Raw genomic sequence first — 18,744 nt, 5'->3', positions numbered from 1 at the left:
ATATGAGCCTTTCCCCTTTAAAACTGCAAGGTCACTAGCAAACCAGTAGCAAGCTAGTCATCCTAACCTAGGCACTTGATTGGCATTTTAAAATGGCGATTTGTTTTTGTTTTTTCTTTTTTTTTTAGTAACATGTATTAATTCTGTATACATGCACGCATGCACTGATCAAATCTATTTTTAAAAGCAACCCTTTTCCTCTTATTAACCTTTAAGATGTGTCCTAGAACCAAACATTGCAGCAACCCAAGATGCTAATTACCCTTTAATGTCTTTAAACAGAATATTTTGGTAGCCTTGCAGAAAAAAAAAACAAAAACAAAAACAACGTTTAAATCTGTGACAATGAATACAATAGGTTAGGGATTCGGAACACCCCCAACGCAGATGAAATACATCAAGCAAATGAAAAGCAAACCTGACACAGGCAACAATGATTCATTTCAATATGGAAAGCCCTGGCAGGGACTTCTCCAGAAAAGCAAGCCCTTAGCATCCGCCCAGGGGCCTTTCTTTATTCATTGCCAGGAAACCTGGGACAGTAGACTTCACTCTTCCAAGGATGGGGGTGGGGCTTCACCTCATTTTCCTTATTCAAGGGCCTTCCTCAGCCCCTGTCCAGCAGGACTGGAACGAGCAACCCAAATAATGTGCACATTAATTAAATCTTCTGTAGAGATGGGAGGGAAAGAACCTGGTAAAGCCCGAATCGTTTCAATCCTTCGGGGGGGGGGGGGGGGGTTGATAAAAGAAAGAAAAAATCCTTCAAGACTCAAGCTCTAATTCTAATTGTTTGGTGCCATTTAGATGTAATCTAGAGACATTGAATAATTTATTTTAAAATAACAGATGTTGGAAACATAAATGTACACTAATCACTGTCCAGCAGAGCGTGTGCTCATGATGAACACCATTTCCATGCTGCCAGGATCAAGCTTTTGGTTTTGTTTTAAACAATTTCCAGACACTTTGTTTTAGTAAGTAGTTAAATTTAGGAAGATGGTAATTTTGAGTCAATGGGTGATACTGGATTATCAGTCTTCATTCCATGAATGTAGGCCAGGGATATGGCAGGGACTACAGCTGCTGCTCTCTGTGCCCAGGAAGCAGAGTGAAAGGAAGAGGCCAGAGGCCCAGCAGTCTCTTCAAGGAGATACCACCAATTACATACCTTCCCTCCACTAGGCCCCACCTCTTAAAGGTCCCATCACCACCACGAACAATACCACTCCCAAAGCAGTGTGGCTGGCAGCCAAGCCTTTAGCATAAGTCCTCCGAGGAATATTTAAGATCCGAACTATGTAAGTGAGGAAGACTGACAATAAGTACAGAATAAACGGGAGAAATAAATTCCACGATAAGAAACAGTGATAAATGTACTCTCACCTCACATTACAGCTTCATAAACCACTTATGACATCTATGAAATCTCACTTTCAGCTGCTGTTAAAACAGTAAGGTTCAGGGGTTTTCCTCAATGTGGTTTCTGTTACCAATTCATTTTAAAAATGCATGTGTCTGCATGAAGAATGATTTAACACAGTATTCTAATTTCCCCACTGAAAGAACCTGTATTACCCACCGTAGGCTATTAAAGTATTACATTGGTATTTGTTTTATCAACATATTTAAAGTCCTATAAATAATTTACAACTAGAAAATACAAACCTTTACAAACAGCCTGGCATCCCCTTCCTCGCCACTAATAAACACCCCTTCTCTTGCTAGTACAGTTAACACCTGTTCTTTCTACTTCCGGAAGAAATCAGCCACAGGCCACACAATATTTCTGTCAGTGTGGGATGGATTATGATGGAGCTGAACATTTTCAGGGTTTCAGCATCATGGCCTTCAGAGAGTACACATTTGTGCATTGTGATGAAGTTGGCCTAGACAAACTCACCAAACTGCCATTGGTATAAAAATAAAGCACATATAGTTATGTACAGCCTGCTGTATTTGGTAACATCAACAATGGACTAACTGGGCTTGCTAGCACATGCCTGGAATCTGAGTGCTTGGGAGGCAGAAGCCAGAAGAATGGGAGTTCAGTGCCTGACTCAGCTACAGAACAAGTTTGAGACCAGCCTGGGATACATATTATTCTTGACTCTGTGTGTGTGTGTGTGTGTGTGTGTGTGTGTGTGTGTGTGCGCGTGTGTTCACATGCACATGTGAGTTTGATTTTATCTCATGCTATTTCCCCCATTGCAACACTAAGAGCAATAGACAATATCTCACACACATACACACATATCTACATACATATATGCACATACCTATACACAGGCACATACCTATACAGATGCACATACACACATACACACACACACATACACACATGCATACATACACACATATACACACACATACACATATCTACATACACATATGCACACACATAAACACACACATGTGTACATATACACACACATACACACATATCTACATACACACATAAACACACACACACACACACACACACACACACACGCCCAGGTATCTAGTAGACCATGCCATCTAGATGTATGACATACACTCACAGACACGCGCTTGCTTAGTGATACATTTCACATACATTATCCCCAATGTTCAACCTTGTGTCTGTAGAATATGGGAGAAAAGTCTGTTCTCCTTCCAACAGTTTGACCATTGCCAGCAAGCAGGAGAGCGGGCAACAAAGAGAAAGCTGTATTCAGGATACAACGTGGTCCCATCAGCTTCATCTGCTGGAAACTTTTAGAATGGTCGTTCTTCTCATCCCCCAATCTCTGCACACCCCTTTCTTTCCGGGAAGAATGGCTACTACTCTTAACACCCTGCTGTGAACCATCTCCTCCAGAAAAGCTTGGTCTGCACACTGGAGCCAAAGTTACCCGTACATAATTTTTCGGTGATTGATGACAGCGAGGATATTACCATTTTAATAAGGTCTATAAGAATTGAGTCTAAGAATAGGTCTCCAGGCCTTGTGACTGACAGGATACGTTGGACCAGCCGAAAGAGCTGCTATTGGTTGCAGTCTTCCGGTCCAGGAACCAGGGGTCACGTGGCGCTGGAAGCTGCAGAGGCCATCTTGCCTCTCCACCGTACAATACAAGGCAGTGCTGTTTTCAGCGTTGCTACCGGGAACTTTGGGATCCCTTTGGGGTTCTTAGTCTCTTTAACAAAAAAACGACTCAGAAGGAGGCTCAAGGACAAGTTTATTAGCTCTTGAAAGAAAAACAGCAGTGCGGGCAAGCTGTAAATCGTGGTAGCTGCTAGAAAGAAATGAGAATGGTATTCCTTCAGAGATAGGATTCAAGAAAACCCGGATGTTCGACAACGGAGGCGAGCTGCAGGATGGAAGTGTGCAAGTCCAGAGTGGTAGGGAAAGTGTGCCTAGACCAAGAGAGCACACAGTAGACTACTGAAAAGGATACAGAAACAGAAGGAAAATTGTGCGCTTTGAATTTTCGAAAATGGAACGGACTTAGCAGGAAAGATCTGCAAACAAGACACTGAGGGAGGGGCTTCTGGGAGGTGTAAGTACATGATCTCATTAAGGGGATGATTATTCCTCCCATCCACTTAACAATCCTTCAGGTCTATCAGATTTCCTAAGGAGTGGTCTCCTGCCTGGTGATTGACAGGCCTAGTTGGATTACCTTTTAGGGAAGGAGACAATAGTATGTCACGATCTACTCTTGGGAGCAGGGAGCAGGTCAGAATGGTACATATCCATTCAGGGCAGTGGGTTTGGAGGGCAGGGGGGCATTTGTTATGTCTTCCTTCTCAGTGTTAGCAGAGAATTAGGAGGTGAAATCCAAAGTCATCTGTGAGGCAGAGGTCCATCCTTAATGGCTCCTAAGGCTTCTAACCCTGTCTGGCTGCCTCGTTCTATGTTCTGGAGTGACAGTCGGAGCATCTGCTTGAGCCACAATACTAACAGCTACGCAGGGACGGCTCAGCTCAGATCATCTTGTTCAGTGGCTTTGGATTTACTGAGCTGTCCTCAGTCTATTACACATCAGACTTTGTCACACGCTAACATTTGCCTCTCCCACCAAGACAGGTTTTCTTCTGAATCAACATGTGGGAAACGAGGATGCGTAGCCTCTTGACTGTTAAGTATAAACAGATCTTTCCAAGACTTGTTTCAAATGTCATTTTGCCCTGAGTGCTTCTCATGTTGTTATTAATAAAAAATAACACACAAAACACTAAGAGCAATTATGTCTGTTGGCTACTTGCCACATACCAGGTGTTCGTCAGCTCGTCTGCTCCGGCTCCCGGCAGCTTCTGGAGCCGTTGTTATTATCCTTTGTTCTGTAGTCAGGGAGGCCAGCTAAGGTCACCCACGGAAGCTCTTCCAAATTTGCTTGCCTCTTTTCAGGAAGATTCTAAAGGGGATTTAAGATTCTAAAGGGGATTTATAATGGTTTGGCGACCGTGTGGCAGGAAAGCTACAGAATGCTTACCAGGACACAGGAAGGTGCAGGGTTAGACACGGGTGACGTTTGAAAGGTCTGTGTTTTGTACGAGCTATTTATGCATGTGGAGGTGTGTCAGGGATGACACAATCAGTTGGAGAATGTGAGACCTATAATCAACGCTACGGGGCTCAGCAGAAGTAGTTTAAACAGGGAAAAGCTTAGATTTAGATCCGCTCTTTCCAAAGCAATCAACAATAGAACATCAAGCCAACTGAAAGCGTGTGATGTCTCCCAAGCGAACCCAGTCTTACCCCAGACTAATTTCTAAGCACACGTGTTCATTGGGTATTATTATTAGCTTCGCTTTCACCGGATAAACTAAGGTTTCAGCCAGAAGAGGACTGGGGGCAGGGGGTTAACTATGGTTCTCTGTTCCTCTCTCTCCTTCTCCCTGTCCCTCTCCCTCTCCCTCTCCCTGTCTCCTTGGCCCTGCCTGAAAAACCGTCCCAATAACAGCCCTAACTACCATTTGTAGACTTCACTCTGTCCACACAGTCTTCCATAGACATCGTGTGCTAGGTCTTTGCAGCATTCGTAGGTACTTTTGAGATGAACTCCTACAAAATTAGGAAATATTTGCCTTGGACTCATGTTCCTCCTCCTCCTCCTGCTTCACCCTCCTGAGGAGCTGTGAGTTTTTCCATGTGTGTCACCATTGCCTGCCTGTTAGCTAACTAAAACTGAGAGATGGCTCAAGCTAAGAGGGAGGGAGGGAGGGAGGGAGGGAGGGAGAGAGAGAGAGAGAGAGAGAGAGAGAGAGAGAGAGAGAGACTAACTTCAAATCGAAGAAAGATTTGAGCTTAGTCATTCCTCCCTTGATCCATCAAGGAGGATCAGAGTCAGAACTGGGCACAGGTCTTCTAATTTAGGAGCCCAAAAGAAAAAGTCATCAACAGGAAGGCATTGCGTGATCATTCTTTGCTCTACACCACCTGTTTGACGTTTGTATTAAAGTTAATAATTCAGGGACTGGGAGATGGCTCAGTTGATCCGGTGCTTGCATGCAGGGACACAGTTGACCTGAATTCATGAGGAAGCCATGTGTGGCATTGTGCATATATAGCCACAGTGTGTGAAGGTAGAGACAGGAGGGTCCCTGGAGTTTGCTGGCCAGCGAGCCTAGCCAAGTCAGCCAGCTTCATGATCGGTGAGAGACCCCCTACTCAGCTCTCTCGTTCTATTGCTGTGATAAAATACCATTGCCAGGGGAGGAAAGGGGTTAACTGGCTAAGGCCTTCAGGTCCATCACTGAGGAAAAGCAATAGAACCACAAGCAGGAACCTGAGGGCAGGCCTGCTCCCACTCCTCACAGCATCACCTCCACCCAGGGAGCTCCCACTCCTCACAGCATCACCTCCACCCAGGGAGCTCCCACTCCACACAGCATCACCTCCACCCAGGGAGCTCCCACTCCTCACAGCATCACCTCCACCCAGGGAGCTCCCACTCCTCACAGCATCACCTCCACCCAGGGAGCTCCCACTCCTCACAGCATCACCTCCACCCAGAGAGCTCCCACTCCTCACAGCATCACCTCCACCCAGAGAGCTCCCACTCCTCACAGCATCACCTCCACCCAGAGAGCTCCCACTCCTCACAGCATCACCTCCACCCAGGGAGCTCCCACTCCACACAGCATCACCTCCACCCAGGGAGCTCCCACTCCTCACAGCATCACCTCCACCCAGAGAGCTCCCACTCCACACAGCATCACCTCCACCCAGAGAGCTCCCACTCCACACAGCATCACCTCCACCCAGAGAGCTCCCACTCCACACAGCATCACCTCCATCCAGGGAGCTCCCACTCCACACAGCATCACCTCCATCCAGGGAGCTCCCACTCCTCACAGCACCACCTCCACCCAGGGACACTCGCAACCCCAGGAAGTACATTAAAAACTAAGAAGGGCTGGAAAGACGGCTGGGAGGTTAAGAGAATGAGCTGCTCTTCCAGAGGACTCAGGTTCAATTCCCAGCACCCACACACAGTAGCTCACAACTGTCTATAATTCCAGTTCTAGGGGATCCAACACCCTCACACAGGCAGCAAAACACCAATGCACATAAAAAAATAATAAAATTAACAAAAAGGGGGAAAAAAACCCACAATGAACTCCCAGTCACTGAGTTGTGCTTAGCGAACAATTTTTATTCAGCCTGGGATCAAATGCCCAGGGAATGCGGCTACCACCATGGTCTGGGCCTTCCTATAGAAATTAGCAGTCCAGGTAACTCTCCTTCCCCCGTCGATACAACACAGGCCAGTCTGATCTAGACAATTTCTAAATCAAGGCTCTGCACTCAAATGACTCTAGGCTGAGTCGACTGGAGTTAAAGTTACCCAGGATACCATGTCTCAAAAAAAAAAAATAAGGCGGAGAGCAGCTTAGGGAGAAACCTCATACCTGTTTCTGGCCTCTAAAGCCCATTCATACCTGTATGCATGCATTCAAACATATGTGTGCTCAGATATACACACACAAAATAGGGACAGTCGCTTGTATTCTAATGGCGTTCTACTATTAGTTCCATCCACAGGCGACAAAAACATTTCTAAGAGCACACTCCCTTTACATTCATCTTATAGTTTAAATTTTAATTTATCATCATGGTCACTATCATCATCATCATGATATTACTATTATCATTATGCACAGGATGGGAGGGAGTACACATACACATATGAAGGGCACAAGACAGCTTTCTGAAGTCGTTTTATTTTTTTTTTTCTTCTTCCACTTTATGTCGGTCTTGCGAAGGCTTGGGCCGCAATTGCTTTGACCACTGAAGCCCTATTGTCAGCCCAATAGCTTAGTAATCTTTCTGAGCATTCATTGAGGACATGGTTGAAAAGCAATCCCCATCTTTCCCCCTGAAAGTGCATAGAGCATTAGAAGTCCTCAATGAGAGCGGGTACACCTTTCTACATGTCCTGTCCGTGCCTGGGATTGACTTCGGCTGGTCGCCGTATGAGATTAAAGCTATTCAAGTCACCTGGTGGGCCGCGGCGCGAGTTCCTCACTATCCGCGCCAATGTCGTGGATTCCATCTTTGCTACCCTAGACCACTCTTCTGCAGCTCTCAAGCCTGCATCTTTCCTGGCCTGGCGATTCTAACGCCTCTCTGTTCCCTTGTCTGGGAATCCTAAAGTCCCGCCTCTGTCTCCCTGCCCAGCCATTGGCTGCTGGCAACTTTATTTACCAATCAGAACCTACTGGGGACAGGGACCCTCAGGGTCTTACATGGGGGATTCTCTTACAATTTTGGGAGCCCAATTAATATTATGCAAGTTTTAGGCCCAATCCACAACACCTAGGGTTGACTTTTGCTGGTTGGTTATGAACTTCTGAAGGCAATGGATCTCCTAAGGCATGCAGTCTCTACCAGAGAGCTGAGAGTCATTCTATCACTACACAAGCCCTTTCTCAACAGAAAGGCTCCGTTCCCTTAAAGTGAAAAGGAAGAGAATGGTTTTAAATTACTGTGACTCCTATTTCGGTCAGTGGTCTGCTATTCAAGAACCAATTATCCAGCTTAAGGACCCTCTGCTCCTGAGCTCCCCCCTTGTCTGCCAAGGATTTACACTCTTGGCTGTCACCTTCCACAGGGGGTATTAGAGGAAAGGAAAAGGGTAATATTTGAAATAAAATTTCAATAAATGATCCTCCAAGCATCTGTTTCGTGACAGAGAGAGTAACTAGGAGCCATAACAAGTAACAGAGACCTGCCTGTGGGTTGCTGGACAAATGCTCACACACACACACACACACACACACACACACACACACACACACACACGGGTGTGAATAAAGTGAGAAAGCAGTTGGACAGTTAGTGTGGAGGGGAGGGAAGGAGGTGAGAAAAAAGAGAGCGATGCGTGACTCTCAGCACCGGCACTTGAAGCCCAGGAAGAAAAAGAGAGGGAGATAAAATGAGGCAAGACACACAGGGGACAGCAGGCCTGTGGGCAGCAGCGGGTGGGAGTTTGTGAGCTCTGAGGCTAGAGACTGAATAGTAACCGATGGGGAGAGGGGGTACAGGGGCCCCGAGGGCTCTGTGGATGGAGACCTGACTTCTGGGCTCACCTGAGTCTGCTCCAACATTTGGTCAATACGTCCTCAGTGTTGTTACTATACCAACCTCTTCACCATGAGAGTATCTGGTTCTGGGATCAGCGAGATGCTCAGCAGGTAAAAGTCCTTGCAGTCCATCGAGACAGCTCACGGTACAAGAGAAATCAACTTCCGAAATTTGTCTCTGATCTACACACACACACACACACACACACACACACACACACACACACTCGGGGTGGGGAGGAAGAGAGGGAGATAAACAAGTAAAATAACTTTCTCTGGACCGTAGATTCCATCGCCATGAGCATCAGTCGGGCTGAAGTGTCTGTCTCTGCTCTCCCCTGCCTTGTCTGTGGAAGGCCACCACCAAATGACCATGTTCCTTGCTAAGTTTGGCTCTCCATGACAACTACGGAAAGCATCATCCCAGACAGCAACACCGATGGAGTCAGAAGCACGTGTGTCTGCACGCAACCACCAGAGAGGTGGTGATATGGAGAGCACGTGGTCCAAAACAGTACTGCATTTTTATCTCCTGGGCCAACACTTACTATCATAATACCCAACTCAGAGCTCTGTGTTTCTGCCGTTGTTTTAGAAATGGTGAAGTCTCAAACACAGGTCTCACTGTTCCACCAGGCCAAGGGGTGGCCGGGGCTCAGCAGGAGATGGCAGTGCTTTGATTCAGTGATTCCCACAGTGCTCTGCTGTACCGCTGGTTCTGTGCATCCACTGGACACAAGCTGGAGTTATCACAGAGAGAGGAGCCTCCCTTGAGGAAATGCCTCCATGAGACCCAGCTGTAAGGCATTTTCTCAATTAGTGATCAAGGGGGAGGGCCCAGCCCATTGTAAATGGTGCCATCCCTTGGCTGGTGGTCCTGGGTTCTATAAGAGAGCAAGCTGAGCAAGCCAGGGGAAGCAAGCCAGTAAGTAACATCCCTCCATGGCCTCTGCATCAGCTCCTGCTTCCTGACCTGCTTGAGTTCCAGTCCTGACTTCCTTTGGTGATGAACAGCAATGTGGAAGTGTGAGCTGAATAAACCCTTTCCTCCCCAGCTTGCTTGTTGGCCGTGATGTTTGTGCAGGCATCCTGACTGAGCCTCCACAGTAGTCACCTAGGACCTTTGCTTGCAAACCATCCACACCCTGGTGTACCTGTGTCCGACAGAAGAACCGTGTCACTCCGAAGCCATGATGGTCTGGCTATCCTCATTCACTTCAGGGTCTGCCGGAAGTCAGCTGATGTGCTGTGGAGAAAGACCTACCTGAGAGACCGAAGCGTCCAGCCAACAGTCATTCGAGTGAACTTTATGACAGGAAGATTCTAGCCTCAGCCGCGTACTGGGATGGCAAAAGCCTCACTAGTATCCAGAATGACCCTTCACAAAAGCTATGAGCCAGAATCATGCAGCCAAGCCAATCATGCAACCCTTACCCTTAGAGGCATTGGAGAAAATAAACATAGTTGTTTTTAGGCACTAAATTTAGAGGAGGGGCTGTTTGTTCCACAGCAATAGCTAGCCATGGACCAACACAATTAGTTTTATTTATTTATTTTTTTTATTTTTTGACATTACCACATAGTTACATCATTTCCCCCTTTCATTTCCTCCCGCTTTCAAATCCATGGCTTTTTTCTTTAATCATTTGTGTGTGTGTGTGTGTGTGTGTGTGTGTGTGTGTGTGTGTGCGCGCGCGCGCGCAAATATATGATACTTCCTGCTCAGTGTGCATAATGTTACTCATGTATAGCTTTCAGGACTGACCACACTAGGTATTGGATAACCAGTTGGTGTGCTCAACCCCTGTTTCTCCTGTTCCACATTCTTCGTCTAGGCTCCAGGCCTCCAGAGCCAACACCCATGTCAGTGTTATCTTCGTTCACACCGTGTTTAGGCAGTCGAGCTGATGAGGTGGTATAGGTGTGGCTTTTTTATTCCCCCCCCCCCCGGGGGCTGGGGACCGAACCCAGGACCTTGGGCTTCCTAGGTAAGCGCTCTACCACTGAGCCAAATCCCCAACCCCTAGGTGTGGCTTCTGACATTTCTAGGAGACACATCCCCCAACAAGCCCCCTGGTCCTCCAGTTCTTCCCCTCTTCTGCAGGGATCCCTGAGCCTTGGGTGGGGGAGTTAGGTTGTAGATGAATCATTGTGACCAGGTTCCATAGCTAGATATCACAGAAAACCACAAGCGATTTTCTTTCTTCTCAAATATTGTTTATGAGTGTTTTGCCAGCATGGGTGCATATGCACCACCCGCATGCCTATAGGGGTCAGAAGAAGGAGAACATCAGATCCACTGGAACTGAAGTTATAGGCAGTTATTAACCACCATGTGGGCGCTGAGAACTGAATCTGGGTGTTCTGCAAGAACACCAAGGGCTCTTAACTATTGAGCCATCTCTCCAGCTCCATAACAGATTTTCTTATAAATAATATTCCTTATCTGGCTATCTAGACAACAATTGTGCCTATACCACTGCCAGAAAGGAAGAAACTGTAGAGAGAATATCTTGTGTATTGTATGGATGCCATACAATTTAAAAACCTATGGCCTATAGGAAAGGGTAGAATAGAAGGCGGGACATCCGGGAGGCAGAAAGAACTCTGGGATAGAGCCAGGCACAGGAGATTCACCCAGGGAGACGTGATGAGGAAATGCACGGCACCTGAACTCTGGTAACCAGCCACGTGGCAGAACGTAGATTAGAATATATGGGTTGTTTTAAATTATGATCTACTCAAAGAAAAGCATAGCTACTTGGTATTTACAATTACATGGTATTTGTAAATATATTTTGAATCTGAGTCTTATTTCTGGGAGCATGAGGCTGAGAGGTAGAACCAGGCTTAACTTCTACAAGAAATATTGTAAAACATTTTTTTAAAAATTAATTTTAATTGTTTATATTTATATGTGTGTATGTGCATATATATATATTTCTATCATATGTACCTCATATCATCCTCTCTTAACCCCTTCCTACTCCCACAGATTTCCCTCCCACAGGTCAACTTCCTACTTTCGTGTCCTGTGTATACGTGGGGAGGGGAATATTGAAGGTTTTAAGAAAGAAAGTGAGACGTGAGCTCAGGTCTGGTAACATATCAAACTGACATTTGTGAGAAGCGGGGATGGGTTACTTTTAATTGAAAATCTAAAACAATTTAGAGCAATGGTTTTCAACCTATGGGGTCTGACCCCTTTAGAGGTCAAAAGACCCTTTCATGGGGGTGCTTAAGACCATTGGAAAACACAGATATTTACATTGTGATTCATAACAGTAGCAAACATATTAGGAAGCAGCAATAAAAACAACTTCATGGTTGGGGGTCACCTCAACATGAGGAACTGTGTTAAAGGGTCACAGCTTTAGAAAGGTTGAGAACCACAGATCTAGAGTCCCAATAAGGGATTGTCTAGTTCCAGTTGGCCTATGGGTATGTCTATTGGGGGCACTGATTTGATAACATTAATAGATGTGGGAAAACCTGGCCCCCTAGGGGCAGCACCAATCCCTGGGCTTGAGTTAGTACCCAAATGAGCTAAGCAATAAAAACCCATACATTCATTCTGTCTGCTCTTTGCTGTGGGTGTGCTATAACTGGCTGCTTCTAGAACCTTGACTTTCCTGCTATAATTGACAGCATCCTGGAATTGTGTGCTAAAATAAACCCTTCCTCCCTAAGTTATTTTTATTGGTGTATTTTATCAGAGTAACCAGAAACAAGACTTGAACACAGGAGAAGAGAGTTGACCAGACTGCAACCTGGCATGTCCAAGAGAGAAGGCTGTTGCCTCTGGGTCAGACTATGGAAGGTCAAGTTCCCAGAGCACCCCAAATCTAGCATGTCCAAGAGAGAAGGCTGTTGCCTCTGGGTCAGACTATGGAAGGTCAAGTTCCCAGAGCACCCTGAAATAGTATAGAAATTTGACAACTTATTTGCTGTTACAGATCCCTTCCTGAAAAATATTATTGGTGATATTTTTAACTGAACATCTGAATTTCCACCTAGCAGTATCTTAAATACCTTCTCTTTCTCCCATGACTGAAACATATGGCTACTGGTGGCATGTCAGTCGCTGAAAGATACCCTGGGGTCCCAGGTTCCTTCTGCCTTTCAACTTTATTTATTTATTTATTTATTTTTTGATTCTTTTTTTCGGAGCTGGGGACCGAACCCAGGGCCTTGCGCTTCCTAGGTAAGCGCTCTACCACTGAGCTAAATCCCCAGCCCTTATTTATTTTTTTTATGTTGGCTCCTTGCCTCCTGTTTCCAAGATAGTTGCTACAACTCCAGCCCTCACATTTGTGTCTAGAGGAACAGAAGGAAATAGAGACAAATGAGAGGGGGTGTTTTGTTTAAGTTTTTAATTTAAAGTTTTATATGTATGTGTGTCTGTGCATATAGATTCCCCTGGAACTGGAGTACAGACAATTGTGAGCTGGGAATCAAACTCAGGGCCATTGCAAGAGCAATACACAATACTCAGCTTCTGAACCACCTCTCCACTCCCTAGTTGGGTGTTTTAAACTATGTTTATCTCATTTTATCGAGAAAAATAAAAAGTGTCTGTCTGTGATCGAAGCCACGTGAGCAGTAATGGAGGCTGGCAAAGCATTACCATCTCAACAGCACGTGAAAGTTGAGTTCTGCTAAGCAAAGCTGGAGAAACACTAAGTGCACACTTGCTTTGAGACAGTGACTGAAACATTGTTTCAGCTGCCGGAGCCTGGCGTGGAGGAGTGTCTGTAGCTGTTGAAGTTCCCATAATCCAGGCCCAGACACTTCCTCATGAACGCGGCAGAGGAATGAAGGACCAGTTAAGCTAAGGGGCCGGAAAGAAAGATGCAACTTCTGCTTTAACCCAAAGCTAGAATCTGGCATGGCTTTTTAAATTATGTTTATTCCTCCTCTTTCTCACTGTTTCTCCTGTTTCCCTCGTTATCCATTTTTAAAATTGGTTTTCAATTGCGCGCTTTATCATTTTAAAATTCTCACTGTGAGAATATAAACTTGCTTTTAAATCCACTCGCTTAGAACTCGACCTGCAGCGATTCCCCTCCCAGTGAGCAGTCTGGGCAGGGCCCAGTCACCAGAGCTGACCACTGACCCTGCTCTTCCCAACATGCCTGCATTAGATACAGTTCAGCAGTGTGAAGAAGAAATCTGCCTACAGTTACAATAAAATTAATCAATGGATAGTCACATGCACTAGAAGTTTCCATAACTAAGGGGCAACACAGAAACCCAAGCTTTGTTACTCTTTGCTGAACAGTGTGTGGATTAGATAACTAGTAAGGCTGTCCCATATGTCCCTAACCAAAGGCAGCAATTGTGAGCCCAGGATGAAAAGGCACTGACACCTGTGGAATTGCATGGTGTTAAGACAGAAGAGAGAAATTGTGGTAGACAGAGGTTTCAAAAGAATGAAAAGAAAGGTTCTAGGTGCCTGCTTAAAAGAATGGAAAATGGTGCCTAGGAGAGATATTTGCACTACCATGTTCATGGTAGCAGTGAGACAGACTCTATGACAGACTACAAACTGACAGTTCAGGAGATGAAGCCTCGCCAAGAGAACTGGGCAAGTCCAGGCAAGCCCAGGCAAGTCAGTTACTGAAAAACAAAACAAAACAGGCTTCAGGCAGCCCATCAGAAACTGCTCTACCATCAGAAGTTGCCCCACCACCTGGCTTGAGGCAAAGACAACCCAGTTAGCAGCAGTTTGCAGACCTTCTCAGCAATAGTTTCCAGATTTCCCCATAAACAGTTTCCAGCCCCCACACGCCTAGAGATGGGTCCAACAGATCGAGATAGAGGTCACCTACCCTGGGATTCCCCTAATGTGTTTTAAATTGGGTCTGCAAGCTCGCTTCGAGGTCTCTCCTTCTTTGTAGATGGTAGACTCTAGCATGCTGGACCTCTGCAGAAGACACTCTTTGCCCTTACATATTATGTGAGCCGGGGCATCATCCTTCGGTGAGTCATGGATCCTTACAGAATTACAATAGGCACCAGCTGTAGCAGCCATCAGAGAATGAACGACTCAGCAAACATAAGCTAAGTGTACACAGTGGAACAGTATTCAGGCTTAAAAGCCAAGAAAGGGCAAATCTCACTTAAGTGGGGGTGTCTACAGTAGTGGGGATGACACCGACCAGTGTACACAGGCGACCGCCAGGGCTGGGCATTGTCAGTACTTGGTGGGGGCAGAGTTTCAATGGGGAAAATGGGAAGTTCTGGTTAATGACAATGGTGGACAGTAAGGTGATATGCTCCTGGGTCTCAGAGCTGTGCGCTCAAACACGTGCACGGACACATGCGTGCACATCCACACAAGTGCATACAAAACTCCCACCACCACTATCTGCTAAGTCTTTGAAAGTTTGGTCTCGGAGGAAAAAAAGGAGGCAAACTAGAAGAGCTTTGCAGAAACAGTTAACATCTTTCGATCATTTCGTGGCGTGTTGTTGCCCTTGTTTTGTGGTGTGTCTTTGTTTCCCTTTTTATAGTAAATATGCGCGACATTTGTGATTGGTGGAAAGGGAACACAAACTGTGAAATGGATAGCTAAGGATGAGAGGCCAGAGTTCCTCTGCCACCCCTCACCCCAGGGCCAGGGAGCCCCATCCCCTGAAGTTTGTTTCTGCTCAGAAGCCTGAAACACCTCGGCCCTTCTTCCATGCCCAGGACCTATGCTAACTCCGGGTCGGATGCTATATTCTGACCTGGAACGATTGGTTTTGCTGCTGCTGCTGCCACTGCCACCGCCACCGCCACCGCCACTGACTCCTGGGGACTCAGGTGACAAACTGGAGCAGTCACTCCGTAAGCAGTTTCTGGGGCATCGTGCTGCAGAGCTCTGCAAACAGCCTCACTCTGCTTTCTGATTGGCTCTTCTTACATTTCCGTTTTATTATTTTTTTTTTTTTTTTGGAGAAAACAGGGGTCTCTCATGGAAGCTTAGGGAAATGACTGAATTTTAATGGAATCTAATTGGGCCCCATGGTTATCTCAAAGAAGCTGTGGTCATAAAAGTTAATTAAGTTAGATTCATTTGCATATTCAAAACTTTTTTTTTTTAAAGAGGGACTGTGTCTGGGCCTGGCGGGGATTAGGAGACACAACAGTGTCCAGGTGGCTTGGCTTGTACCTGGGGAATTAGAGCAGCAGCCTATTATCTTAATCCTCTTGCCTCACCTTGTGTTCTCTGCCTCCTTTAGGAGGGTGCTGACTCCGGAGGTAACCTGGTAGGCCTCGCCTGTTCACTTTGAGATGCAGAACAAAGCCCTTTACAGAAAAAGATTTGGATTTTCTGTGCTAAGCCATGGAAGTAGTTTTCTAGACAAAAGGTGACTTCAGAACCTTCCATATCGACATTTACAGCCACGGGACTGGACTGGCCAACAGTGTGAGCATTTGTGAGCATGCTTGAACGCTTCTTCGCAACAGGAGTGCAGCCTCGTTTATTATGGGTCAGAGGAAGGGAACAATAGGGCGCTAAGAGGATGTCTCGTCTGCCCCGCTGCCTGGGGTAAGCCCAAAATAACCCGCTGAATTGGAACTCTGGCCTCTTTTCTCTGGCCCCTAGGGAAGCCTTTCACAACCATCCTCTATTATCCGACCCATTTTTAACAAAGTTTAGTATCATATCAGAAAGCATCCCATGTGTCAAAACTCTATCCCCACTGCTGCTGACTAACCGTTTATTCTCATGTGCATACCGAGCAAACGTGGAGGAGAGTCCCTACCACCGCCACTGCCACTGCCGCCGCCGCCACCGCCGCCACCACCACAGTTCACCTGAACATTTAATCTGAACTCCAGCCAGTGCCTGGGTCAGTCGATGGAACCTGATGTCTGCCCTACCTCCACCAGCCTCTCCTGCCTGTTAACACAAATAAAGGTTTATTATCTCCCTCCTCACCTTGTGAGAGGACCAGATTAATGTATTCCTTTCTCTGATGCCAAGTTCTTGAGGAGCAGTAAAAGCAGAAGACAGGGCAGACTCGGCCCTCTTCCACCGAGCACAGAGAGTTTTGTAAGTGCTTCCAAATGTGAGACTTACAGGAAGCACAGGTTACCGAGAAGCACCCCACCACAGGGTGGGAGCACAGAAGCGCGTTCTGGATAAAGTGAAATGTCATGTGAAACCTCAAGAGATGACTGGGGACCATCAAAGTGGGAAGGGGAGAAGCCAGAGGGGACAGCGTGTGTGTGTGTGTGTGTGTGTGTGTGTGTGTGTGTGTGTGTGTGTGTGTGTGATCCTTGCCACAGCAGCTAGTGTGGCCAGAGTGGGGGTTGGCAGTGCAGTTTAGATGACAGGACAGAGGGGGCTGTGGTTACTTTGTCTGCACCTGCTCATTCGTGCCCTATGGCTTGGTCCCACCTGTGTGGATTGAGAACACTGAGGACCTACACCCCTAGAAAACAAGCCAAGCCCCATCTCAACATCCGGGCAGCCACAAGTGCTCCAGAGCCCACAATCGTCAGTGTGGCACAGGGCAATGGCTGCTGTCTCTTTGCATGTATTTGGGTACAGTGTGGCTTAGCAAGTCAAGCTTTCAGGGTCTCCAACTCCTGGTTTGTCAAGTGAGGTCAGACACAGGTGCCTGATATGTCTAACCTATCTTCTGGAATCCAGTGAGAGTTCCCACAGCTCTTAAGTGGGTCACACTATTACTGACATTCAGGAGCGGGGAAGGGTTATCAAATAGGCAGCAGTCCTCTCTCCACTTGCTTTTTTTTTTTTTTTTTTTTTTTTTTTTTTTACTGTGGTAAAGTATACCCCACATTAACACTCGCCATTTTAAGCCTTTTAAGACTCACAGTTCAAAGACAACTCACAACCTGTGCGACTATCTGTTGCTAAAAGAGTCTCCCTTCCACTGTTAAATGAGTTCGGGGAAGGACTAGAAATATTTACAACCCATCATCATGACTCTAAAGGAGTTTTAATATGCAATATTTAATATTATTTTTTGAGATTTTCACACACGTGTGTACACAGTGAATTTTGGTCATATTGACTCCCTGCTTTTTCAAACTTCCTAACCCCCCACGTCTGCCTCCAACTTTGTGTGTGTGTGTGTGTGTGTGTGTGTGTGTGTGTGTGTGTTTTGGGTTTGTTTTGTTTCGTTTTTTGTTTTTTTGTTTTTTTTTTTTTTTTGTAATACACTGTCCTAATACAGATGGATGCGGCCATCATGACTTTCTTTGTGTATCTTAAAAGACGAGTTACAGTTCTCACGGCAACTGATATATACTTCTATCACTTGGTGAGTGAAAATGGAAGGAGAGGGGCTGGGGATTTAGCTCAGTGGTAGAGCGCTTACCTAGGAAGTGCAAGGCCCTGGGTTCGGTCCCCAGCTCCGAAAAAAAGAACCAAAAAAAAAAAAAAAAAGAAAAGAAAAGAAAATGGAAGGAGGAGGAGGTCCAGCAGGGAGTGACAGTTCCACCCCCCCCTCTCTCTCACACACACACACACACACACACAGCCTCTACAATGGTGGTTCTCAACCCTTCCGAATGCTGGAACCCTTTAATACAGTTCCTCATGTTGTGCTGCCCTCCAAACATAAGGTTATTCTCACTGCTACTTCATAACGAGTTTTGCTACCGTTAAAAATCATATGTAAATATTTTTGAAGACAGACACTTACCAAAGGGGTCTGAGACCCACGGGTTGGGTCTAAAAAAAAAGGTCACCTTGTTCAACATCACAAGGCTGAATACCCCACATTTGTCACTGCTCCTCTACCACACCGAGCCAGCTGCTTTGTCTCACAGGTGGGCAACGCCATCACCATCCTACCCACAAATGAATGGTAGAGTCCGGCTTCCAACTCAAGTCAGCTCAGCTTTCCAAATTTAGCTCCATCCCTATGGCTAACTGCTTTCTCCAAGAACAACTACCAGGGGCTGACTAGTGGATCTTGAAAGGATAAAAACAAAAAAGATGCAGACTGAATTTCACCTCGACTGCTAGGCTCGATTGCTTTTGTCCTGCGCCTCCCTCTTCCCTCTTCTGCCACAGTCATTTCCTGTCTCTCTTGCCCAAGGAGCTGATGGCATCCACTGTCCCACACGGTGCCATTACTTAATTAAGAATTAATTCTGAGAGCATCAGGGAGCCGAGAGGTCAGGAAGGGTTAATAGCCCTAGGAAGGGCTGAGTTCCTGCACC

The 18,744-nt window shown here is 46.1% G+C and overlaps 1 long non-coding RNA gene across 2 annotated transcripts; it reads left to right on the top strand.

The window, feature by feature from the left end:
* The first annotated feature begins 9,794 nt into the window (after window positions 1-9,794).
* On the top strand, window positions 9,795-16,503 carry LOC108351462 (uncharacterized). Of its 2 annotated transcripts, none has more exons than XR_015624684.1 (3): window positions 9,795-14,538; window positions 15,250-15,363; window positions 15,783-16,503. It is a non-coding gene; the product is annotated as an uncharacterized LOC108351462 (long non-coding RNA). The 2 variants fall into 2 exon arrangements; XR_015624685.1 differs by having other exon boundaries at window positions 14,438-14,538; window positions 15,072-15,363.
* Window positions 16,504-18,744: the final 2,241 nt, after the last annotated feature.

Source organism: Rattus norvegicus, chromosome 7 (assembly GCF_021556685.1).
Source record: "Rattus norvegicus strain SHRSP/BbbUtx chromosome 7, alternate assembly SHRSP_T2T, whole genome shotgun sequence".
Classification (NCBI taxonomy): Eukaryota; Metazoa; Chordata; class Mammalia; order Rodentia; family Muridae; genus Rattus; species Rattus norvegicus.
Note: the sequence above shows the minus strand (reverse complement) of the source record. Positions and strands in the feature narration are given on the sequence as shown.